At 36.9% G+C, this 10,849-nt stretch overlaps 1 pseudogene; it reads left to right on the forward strand.

Moving 5' to 3' along the window:
• Window positions 1–3,363: 3,363 nt before the first annotated feature.
• On the forward strand, window positions 3,364–10,849 carry LOC149843737 (putative WRKY transcription factor 43 pseudogene; annotated as a pseudogene).

A 10,849-nucleotide genomic window follows, 5' to 3' on the forward strand; every position in this document is an offset into this window, starting at 1 on the left:
CTAATTATGACTCGGTTTGACACAAGACACTAATGAAGACTTTAGTGGGGCATTAGTGGGAAGAGTTTAAGTGAATGTGAAAGGTTCACATTCAATATGGCATGTGAAGGGTTCACATACATTAATACCATGTATGTAACCCCACTCACCTCTCACTATAAATTGAGGTATGGTTGCTTGATGAGAACAATCAAGGTGTCCTTTTTCTCTCATTTGGGTTCAGGTCCTGCTCACCATCAACTTGACGGCTTGGGTTCATCGTGGACATCGATAGGTTGAGGAGAACGTCATGCACCTACACCAACACTCTTTTCATCCATGGTATCTACTGGTATGTATTCTTGCTTTTACATTCCAGTTTTGGTTTCTTTAAATGCTAACATCCTTGTGTTTTTAATTTGATTGCTTTTAAAAATTGCATGCTAAATATATAATTGGATTGCTTTTACCATTTTACTTCAACATGGATTTTTATGGGTTATACAACCTATGATGCGGGTGCTCCATTGATATAGCTTGTACAGACCCAAAAAAAAGCTTAGTTGGGAATAAATACAGTGCATACCATAAACTCGTGAGAAAAGCCAACTAGTTCTTGCATACATCTGCAAAGTTTGATGAATGCTGGAAGTTTGACATCTTAGTGTTATACCAACCTGGTGAAAAATGGATTTCTGAAAAGAGATTTCAAGCCTAGAGGCACGTTCTTAAGATCGCTATCTTTAGAACTTCAATCGCCCCACTCTGGAAATTCCGAAGATGCAAAAAAGGGTTTTGTTACGACTGAGTTCCCAGGATACAACTAGGCTTGAACCTCAAGAGAGTCACTGCTTCGCAAGAATAGATGACCTCTCCCACACATGAACTCTGCAAGCCAAACCGAGAAGAAAGAAAGGAGAAAACTGGAGAGTCAGAGATTCTGATAATTTTCAAAAGACAAAAATAGAAGAATTTATAGACTTTTAGAGAGGCCAAAACGTTTTGCGATAAATGAGATTAATGGCCATAAATCTGATAGTTTGAAAATAGGACAAAAAGGTACCTGAACGGTCACCCACCTTTGACTGTTAATCAAAGGCCTCCAAAACCGTCCAACAGTCACAAAGCGCCTTAAACTCAATATAAATGATATTAAAACTTTTCAAACAACCAGATATCTCAAAACCGAAAAATCAAAACAGATATTTGCGCCTCATATGCACCTCGCACTGCTGCGAGCGTGCGAAGTGCAAAGTGCGCCATCAAAACGCCTCAAGTGCAAAGTGCAAACGCCTTAAGCGCCCTTGCGCACGCACGCGCGTGTGCGCGTGTGTGCGCGAACGGTCACCCACCTTTGACTGTTAATCAAAGGCCTCCAAAACCGTCCAACAGTCACAAAGTGCCTTAAACTCAATATAAATGATATTAAAACTTTTCAAACAACCAGATATCTCAAAACCGAAAAATCAAAACGGATATTTGTGCCTCATATGCACCTCGCACTGCTGCAAGCGTGCGAAGTGCAAAGTGCGCCATCAAAACGCCTCAAGTGCAAAGTGCAAACGCCTTAAGCGCCCTTGCGCACGCACGCGCGTGTGCGCGCGAACGGCGCATCCATTGCTGCACGATGCGTAGCAACGTTCGCAAGCCACCCTTGGACACAAGGCTTACCAAAGTAAAGAATAGAGAACAAAGTCTGTATTTAAACCACTAGAAAAACTGATTTCTCTTAGATATGAGACTAAACTTTTTAAAACACTTTTGGTGGAAAGAAATCATCAATTTTAAATCTTTCCTAACACTTAGATCTAAGAATGTGGTTGATTTGAGCGGAAGAACACCAATTGCATTACAAGTCCAGTTCCTTCGACACATTTGTTGTCCTCCGTATACTTGATCATGAGCAAATAAGCATATTCCAACCATGCATTCAACTTTGCATAGCCCATCAATGAGAATTGCATAAATCACCTTGGTAGCCTTGACTCAGGTGCGGGTGCGGATGTGGATGTGGCCATGAGCTACTTCAAAAAAACTTGGGTGTGGGAGTGCGAGAAGAGTATATATATATATAACAGTTTTATGTGTGTGCATTTATGTATTTATATATATAATATACATAAAAATGAAGTTGATTAGGGTTAATTGAATGATAGAAATGGACCTTTGGTGTGGTTGTCTTCACCTAATACAAAGGAAGCTGTGTCCAAGTGTCGCACCCGCTCCCAAGCGGGTGCGGTACCCTGTTAGAAGAGTCTGTGTTACATAGCCTTGACTCCGTAGCCACATTTCAAAAAAGCTGAATGCATGCGGTGATTTTTGCACAAGAAACTAGTAAGTATATTGAAGGTGATGGAATCCAGTTGAACCCCAGGAACACGCATTTCTTTTAGAAAATTTTTAACCGCAATATCTCCAGCCTTGCAGAAATCATGTAACGTGACATTATATTTTTAAGTATTAGGAACTAAACCAACTTCCACCATCTGCCTGAACAAATTGCTGGCCTCATCGATTCCACCAGTTTTAATAAGTTCATGCAAAGCAACTGTGTAGGACATTTCATCAAGGCAATAATTTTCACAGCCTTCCTAAACAATCTGACGCCTGCATAGAATTTATCAGCTTTAACAAACCCATTGAACAAGGCAGTGTGAACATGAGCATCAACACTGTGTGCAGATGCCTTAACTGATGAGCTCCATAAGGGGTGATCCGATTATCGGTGAGGGTTTCGTGTAATGCCCATAAATCATGACCTTGTGTAAGATCATAAAAGGGTTAGGGTCATCATAGTTCCCAAATGATCTTGGTTTCAAATTAAGCTTTTGTTTCAACTCAACAGAATTAAAAACCAAAGACAGATAAAAGTTGGTGGGAGGTTGGCCACGACAGACAGATTCCCTGCATTGACAGCCGTCTATCTTTGGATTGGTGACATCAACACTCCGATCATTACTTGTTGCACATAACCTTTTACTAGTTCTAGCATTTCCCATAAAAGAAAAAGATAGTAATCTATTGTGAAATTAAGATGAGTAAAAGTAACGAAACTGTTGAGATAATAGAGTGTGAAGTTTAAATGTATCAAATTTCAGTGGGGCAGTTGAACAAAGTAGTTGAAGTGTAGTTGAGTGTGTTCACCCTATACCATGTGAGCCATTTTTAACACAAATTGGCCAATCCTAGCTATTGCACACATCCAACTTCTATCCTTACTAACCCAGACGCTCTACCTCTTCTTTCCTACTAACTAAACATATCAGCTCAAAGTCCATGGAACCATCACCACAACTAATACCCTCACCAACATCACAAAGTTTCTGCCTTCCATCAGCAACTCAACTTCTCTTACATGACCAACATGCCAACGACTTTGGCGCCATGTTTATCGACTGGAATGCGATCCTTTCCCGTCAGCTCGGGTTCAGTCCGATGAGTATTGGTGATGATGGACCTAAGTTTCATGGAAGCACGGAGGCTACCAACAACCATATTAAAGCAGGAGAGCAGTTGGTGGACGAAGACAAGAGCAAGGGGAAAGGTGGTAAGGGCAGCAGCAGCAGCAGGGCCAGGAAAGCTACTAGACCAAGGTTTGCATTCCAAACCAGAAGCGCTAATGATATCTTGGATGATGGTTATAGGTGGAGAAAGTATGGGCAGAAAGCTGTAAAGAATAGCTCATATCCAAGGTAAAGACCACCATATACGCATTTCATTTTGGTTTCATTAGGCGAACCATGGAAAAGATTCAAACAAAGTAAAGTAGGCACTGTCAAACATGCATGTAAATTTCATGGATCTTGCCCATAAAAAAAGAAGAGAACTTCTTGGGGCACCTGAGAAAATTAACTCATAATAGGGTCTAGCAAAGTTGCATGGTGAGGTACTAGACTTTTTTCTTTTTAATTTATAACCCCAAGAAACTGCACCCGGCACGAAGACTAGCAAAGTTGCATGGTGAGGTACTAGACTTACGGAGAGGAAATGAGTTTCACCTTGAGCACCTGAGCAACCAATCCTTGGAGAGTGTTAGCTGCACTTTACAGGGGGATTTGTGAGAATGGATCCTGTCATATGCTGAATCACCATTCATCAGTGTTCTGTTATCGTAACCATTCATCGTGTTTTTCATCGTTGTTCGTTGTGCAAAACAGTAGATAACGATGCATGATCACTGAGGGGGCATTTGATTGCCAGAACAAAAGTTGCTTGGACAAGCCGAGCCGCTTTTATTCAGAACGCATGAGTCGCACTCGCACCCCAGCGGTTATGATTGATGATTTCAGAACAGTTAAGCTCAAAACTAGGGCTGGTTAGGGATGACAGTGGACCGGGGGAGAACGGAGCCCCTGCCTCGCCCCATTTGGACCGGAGAAGGAGGACATGAAACGGGGATCGAGGCAGGGATGGAGGTTAAAAACAAAACTCGTGTGGGGATATACTTACACTTTCTCCCATCCCGTCCCCAATCCCCATTAGTAAAATAACTAAAATACCTTTAGGGATGACAGTGGACCGGGGAGAAACAGGGCCCCACCGCACCTCGCACCGTTTGGACCGGAGATGGAAGACATGAAACGGGGATGGAGGTGGGAATGGAGGTTAAAATCAAAACTCGTGCAGGGATGAAGGTGGGGATGGAGGGCAGAATTTTGAGACGGGGTGGGAGTGAAGACCTTGTCCCCCTCCTCCACCCCAGTCGACTGCCATCCCTAGGACTGGTAAACGAGCCGAGCTTGAGCCAAACTGAGTTCAAGCTCATAATGAGCCTGAGTTAAACGTACAGAAACAATATATTGCCTTAGAGCTGGAAGAAATAGGATTATACAAAATACATATAAAATATATCTAAAATATATTTTTTATTGACGAACGAGCTTATACAAGTCAAGCTGAGTACCTATTGTTCATATTCAGCTTCCCGAGCCTATTTTAGGCGTCAGAACGAGATCTTTACAAGCTGAACATGAGCCAAGCAAGGAGGGGCTTTCCCAGTCCTACTGTGAACACAATAGGTGGGGATACAGCTTTGTCCCTGCCTATAAAACATGGGACAACAACTACGCCGGGACTGCTTTGTCCCCGTACAGGGCTGTCCCACGAATCAAACACTGCCTGATTAATGGTGATTTGCCACATCACATGATCTGTTTTAAGGGTTGGTTTGTTAGGGTGCCCAAGTCGATACTCACGAGCACATGATGTGAGCCCTAACACTCCATGGGGATGTGTTGCCCAAGTAGACAAGGTGATGGTCATTAGCGTGCATAAGATCTCTTTTCATCTAAATAAGAAGGGATCTGGATCAAAGTCCATTGGAATTGAGTCATCTCTCTCATGTGCATTCACCACAAACAAACACACATTCATGCATTAACAAAATAAACAATGTTGCATGCGGTAGCATTTTAAGTTATATAATCACTTTTATTGAACTTTAATTGTTGTCACAAAATGAAACCCAATGGCATGGTTTCTTTGTAGTAACCTAGCGTGTGCACGTTCGTAGCTAGGTTTGAATAATATAGATGGACTAGTTGGAGTTGCACTATCCTAACCGGGTTCGAATCCCATTGGGGCCTACTCTTTATCGAATAAAAAGGGTCTTAACGTATGTTCAAGCACCACGTGAAAAATAAATTAGAATAGATGGAGTTCATCGAAGTTGGTCATGTTTGGCATGATGACAAATGTTGGTACTAAAGTTGAAGTAGGGAAGCAGCCAAGCTGCTCAAGTAGTGTGGAACTAAACCTAGCCAATTTCAAAGTCATAAGCTATGCAACATGGACACTTCTAAAAGGGAAACTCGTGTTTGTGTAGGTGCGACACTTGGACATAGCTTTTGTAGTGTAAGGTGCAGTCAACCATACTTAAGTATGTTTCTGTCCAAAACTAGACTCCGTTAACCCTAACCAAATCTAGTTTCATAGTAGGTATGTATATGCACACACACACATATACATATACATGCATATATACATAAATAAATAAATAAATAAATTAATTAATTAATATGTCTACATCCCCACACCCAAGTTTTCACACCCTTTGCACCTGCACTGGTACTTGCATCCGCACCACACTTATGTGACATAGGTCACAAGTCTCCATTACTTCTAGATCTCCTTAAGAGATGTTTGGCATCTCTTGTGAAACAAAAGCAAGTTGAAAATTTTCAATATTTTTATTGTAAATAGCATAACTCCTAGAATATATATATATAGGTACGCGATTATGAAATTTATCATGTGGCACTAATACCACCACCCAAGGGTGAGGAGGGGCATGTGCCCCTCCTAAAGTTTTAAAAATTTCAACATAGGAGATAAACTCATAATAAAAATAAAATAAATATTTTATTATAACTAATTTAAGCAAAGCAAACTAAAAACACATAAAAAATAAAAAAAAATTAAAGTGAAAATAAATTTACAGCACAACAAATCACCGAAAAAAAGTACTTGCAATTTCACTAATTCAAGAATCAAACATTATTAAACCTACAACTAAATTCTACATGCAATTTCCCATAATTAACAAAATAAAAAAAATTAGTAACATCTCCCGGATTTAACTACAACAAATTGGCATAAAAAAGTGCATTACTCCAAATTTGATCAAAGACAAACAAAAGTCAATCTAAGATTATATATATATATATATATATATATATATATATATATATATATATATATATATATATATATATATATATATATTGCGTTGATCTCCTAAAATTTTATTTTGTGGTCTCATTTTTTCAAAAGGCTTGATAGAGTTTTGATTTCAAGGTTTTTTTTATTCGATTAATGTATTGTTAGGGTTTAGGTTTTTTATGTAGTTTTTTTTTTGAATTACTATGAATGTTTAGTTAGGGTTTCTTGTGTTTTATTTTTCAATTAGCATTAGGTATAAGTAATGAACACTTGATTTTAGTTAGAATATTAGGATTTTTTTCAATTAACTTAAATCTATGATTTTTTTCGACTTTGGGTATTGATTAGGGTTCTTCCAAATGACTTGAATATGTATGTAATTAGTGTTTTAGGGTATTTTTGTATTATTTTCTTTTCAATTATCATTAAGCACGATTCCATTTATGAAGGCTTAATTTTGGTTATTAAATCCCTAAATCTTTGATTTTTTAAAGAATTTAAATTTTTTATTTTTGGTTTGTCAAATGACACAAATATTTAATTTGGTGTTTTGCTTTTTTTAGCATATTTATGAATGATGTTTGTTAGGATTTAGGGTTTTGATTTGGTGCTTTTATATTGACATAAAAAAATAGTTTATGGTTCTAAGATTTTTGTGTGTTTTTTAATTACCATTAGGCATGAATGGATGAATATTGTGTGATTTGATTTTGGTTAGAATATTAGACTTTTTTTATTAATTAACATAAATCACAATTTTTGATGTTTGTTGGAATTGAGGTTTTGATTTATTTTTTTAGAATGACATAATATTTGGTTATGATTTTAATTTATGAAGCTTGTAGGATTAGAGTTTTGATTTATTTTTTTCAATATCATAAATTAGTATAATTTATTAGTAATTATTATTTTTTTGCTTTGCATTTGTCCCCACCCTAGGTTAGAATCCTCTCTCTGCCACTGCCACCACCGCGGTGCTTACCAAATGTGGTTAGCGGGGTCCTGTGTCAAGCTGCTGAACGCCTAGGATGTACCCAGAGTTTTACCTCGCAGGGAGGAAGGTCCATTATGTGTTCCGATTCTCAGTGAGGGGTTTTCCTTCATAAAAAAAATGTGGCATTAAACCCCAATTTCAAGTCATCCGTCATGACCAAAGTTGTTTTATAAGCCTTCACTTTGTTCTCATTTCCATAATGACAAGACAAAATTAATTAGCTCAACATTATATATATAGAGGGGTAGTTGCCTCCGATCCATGTCTACTAGGTTTTTGAAGTTTTTTTTTATGGTTTTCTCAAATTTGATCAGATGTATTCTATGGACTTGATTTTATAGGAATCTACTCTTAGATGGGCTGATTCTGATGCACATGTTGGTTTTTTATAAGATTTAAAAATTGATGGTCTAAAATCTTCATAAATATCCAAGGCTTAAAAAGCCATTTTTTCATTAAAAAAACACCATACAAGTGTTGTTTCTTAGAAAATCTTGAACGCATCTAAGAGGTCAGATTTGTGAAAAACAACTTAAAACCCTCCATTTGTTTGCAATCGGCTGTGCTAGGTATGAAATGTAATAGGCAGCTAACCCCTACTCTCTCTATATATATGTGTGTGCAAACATGCTAAATGGGTTTTTTGGGCTGTTTTCATTTTATTTTTAAATTATGACCATATAGATTTGATATATGCACTTGATTTTATATGAACCAGCTTTTGAGAAAATTGATTCTGCCACATAAGTGGGTTTTTACAAGGATAAAAAAATCATTAGTTTAAAATCTTTGCAAAATTTTTATGCTCAAAATATCATTTTTCATTAAAAACACATGATCCTGGTGTCGATTCCTAGTAAATTGTCAAAAAGAAAAGCTCTGAAAATGCCAGAAAACCCATTTAGCATGTATATTTATATACAATCACTAGAATATAAGAGCTGCAAATATAAGAACTACTTTGTGAAGGAAGATTCTCATGGATTTTCAGTTTTTTTTCTCTTAAATCTCACCATGCAGATGTGATCTACATTCTTGGTTTTATATAGGACCAGCTCTTGAATCATCATATTATGATCCATAAAAGAGATTTTTTTTAAGGCTTTAAAATCAATGGCTCATATTCTTCATAAATATCCAAACATTCAAAAATCACAATTTTCATCGAAAATACATTATCCAACAGTTGATTCCTAGCATATTTATCATGCTGAACATATATCTACATGGTTGGATTTGCTAAAAAATGCTGAAAATGCTCATATTTCTAGTTCTCATATTCTATTGACTATATATATATATATATATATATATATATATATATGGAGAGAGAGAGAGAGAGGGTATTCTAATATCATCTATTGTGAGTACAACCTAATTGGAAAATCATAGGTGCAAGTTGAACCACTCAATCTGACCTCATGTTGGCATAGTATATTTGCTAATGTTGCACTTGGGATCATAAATTTTTCATATGGTTTTTTTGAGTCATGAGATTTTGACAGATTGTGGGCCATTGATCTTTGAAGTAATGAAAAACCTACTTACATGCTGCAAACAGATGACCGAAAACCCCAAAACCTATTTTCAATTAAACAAACTATGCATATCACAGCCGTACGGTAAGATAAAAAAAGTAAAAATGCAGTGTTTTTTACTGAATTATATATAGAAACGACAGTAGCAATATATATATATATATATATATATATATATATATATATATAGAGAGAGAGAGAGAGAGAGAGAGAGAGAGAGAGAGAATCATCAAACACCCATCTCGTCCAATGCTATTTTGGACCAATGAGCACCGTGATCAACGGCATACATTTTTTTTATGTTTTCATAACATTTAGTGGTGGTCCTGGCCCTCTGCTAAAGGTCGGATTCTTGCCCAGACCTTTAGCGGAAGTGGTAAAATAAAAAACGAAATAACACAAGGACACATTGGGCGTGTCAGTTGCATATATATATATATGTCCTTGTGTTATTTCGTTATATATATATATATATATATATATATATATATAAGGTAAATATTTGATACTAATGAGGGTAAAGAACTAACTAATGAGTAGAAAACACTTTTTTCTTCCAAAATTTTCAATTTTTTGTAAATCAAATGTTACAGATGTGATCTACATGGTTTGTTTAGTAGGAAGTTTGATTTGAATCATGTGACTATGATAAGTAATTAGGTTTTTAAGTGGTCAAAAAATCAATGGTCCACAATGTGCCAAAATTTTATAACTCAAAAGATCACATTTTTACATCAGAAAATCATGATCTAAGGCTTGATCCTTAGCAAACAAACCATGTTGAACACATCTATGTGGTTAGATTGAGTTGATACAACTTTTCTTAAAAAAAAATAAAAGATTGAGTTTGTACAACTTGCACTAGCTCATTAGTTCCTTACCTTCATTAGTAGCAAATATTTTCTTTCATGTGTGTGCGTGTGTGGAATACTATTTGGAGGGACTTATCATCTAAATGACCTAGAAATCACAATTTCAGGTAATGACCCAATCAGATCGCAGAAATGGATTTATAATGGTTCCTCTTGGATTGTATTTTTTCAATGAAAATACAATTTTATGAGCAAAAAAAATTTCACACATTACAAGGTGTTGATTTTTCAAGGCTCATAAAATCGTGCCTACGTATCATAATCAGATGAGCCAAGGGCCGATTCCCACTAACAAAACAATGAAAATCACATCTACATGGTTAATTTCATGAAAAAAATAAAAAATAAGAAATAAAAATAAAAAACTCATTTGAATGCCACGACGACCTAAACAAATATGTGTGTGAGAGGGAGAGAGCTCATAACACCGTACAGGAGCCAGACTGTGATGGAACCATTGCAGCAGTCCGATCATCACCATCGGACAGTTGAGATTAAAACCCTTGAAAGATCGACCAGGTATCCAAAGAAATTCTTAGATTTGACCTCTCTCTCTCTCTCTCTGCACACACGCCATGCAGAAGAAGTAGACATGATATTGTCTTTTGTTGATGTGTAATTAAAGCAGGAGCTACTACCGTTGCACCCACCATTCTTGCAACGTGAAGAAACAGGTTCAGCGTTTGTCGAAGGATACAAGCATGGTTGTTACGACGTATGAAGGGGTTCACAACCACCCATGCCAGAAGCTTATAGAGAGCCTCGGCCCTCTTTTGAAGCAAATGCAGTTCCTTTCCAGCTTCTAA

This window comes from Nuphar pumila, chromosome 3 (genome assembly GCF_984573655.1).
Source record: "Nuphar pumila chromosome 3, dmNupPumi1.hap1.1, whole genome shotgun sequence".
NCBI classification, from domain to species: domain Eukaryota; kingdom Viridiplantae; phylum Streptophyta; class Magnoliopsida; order Nymphaeales; family Nymphaeaceae; genus Nuphar; species Nuphar pumila.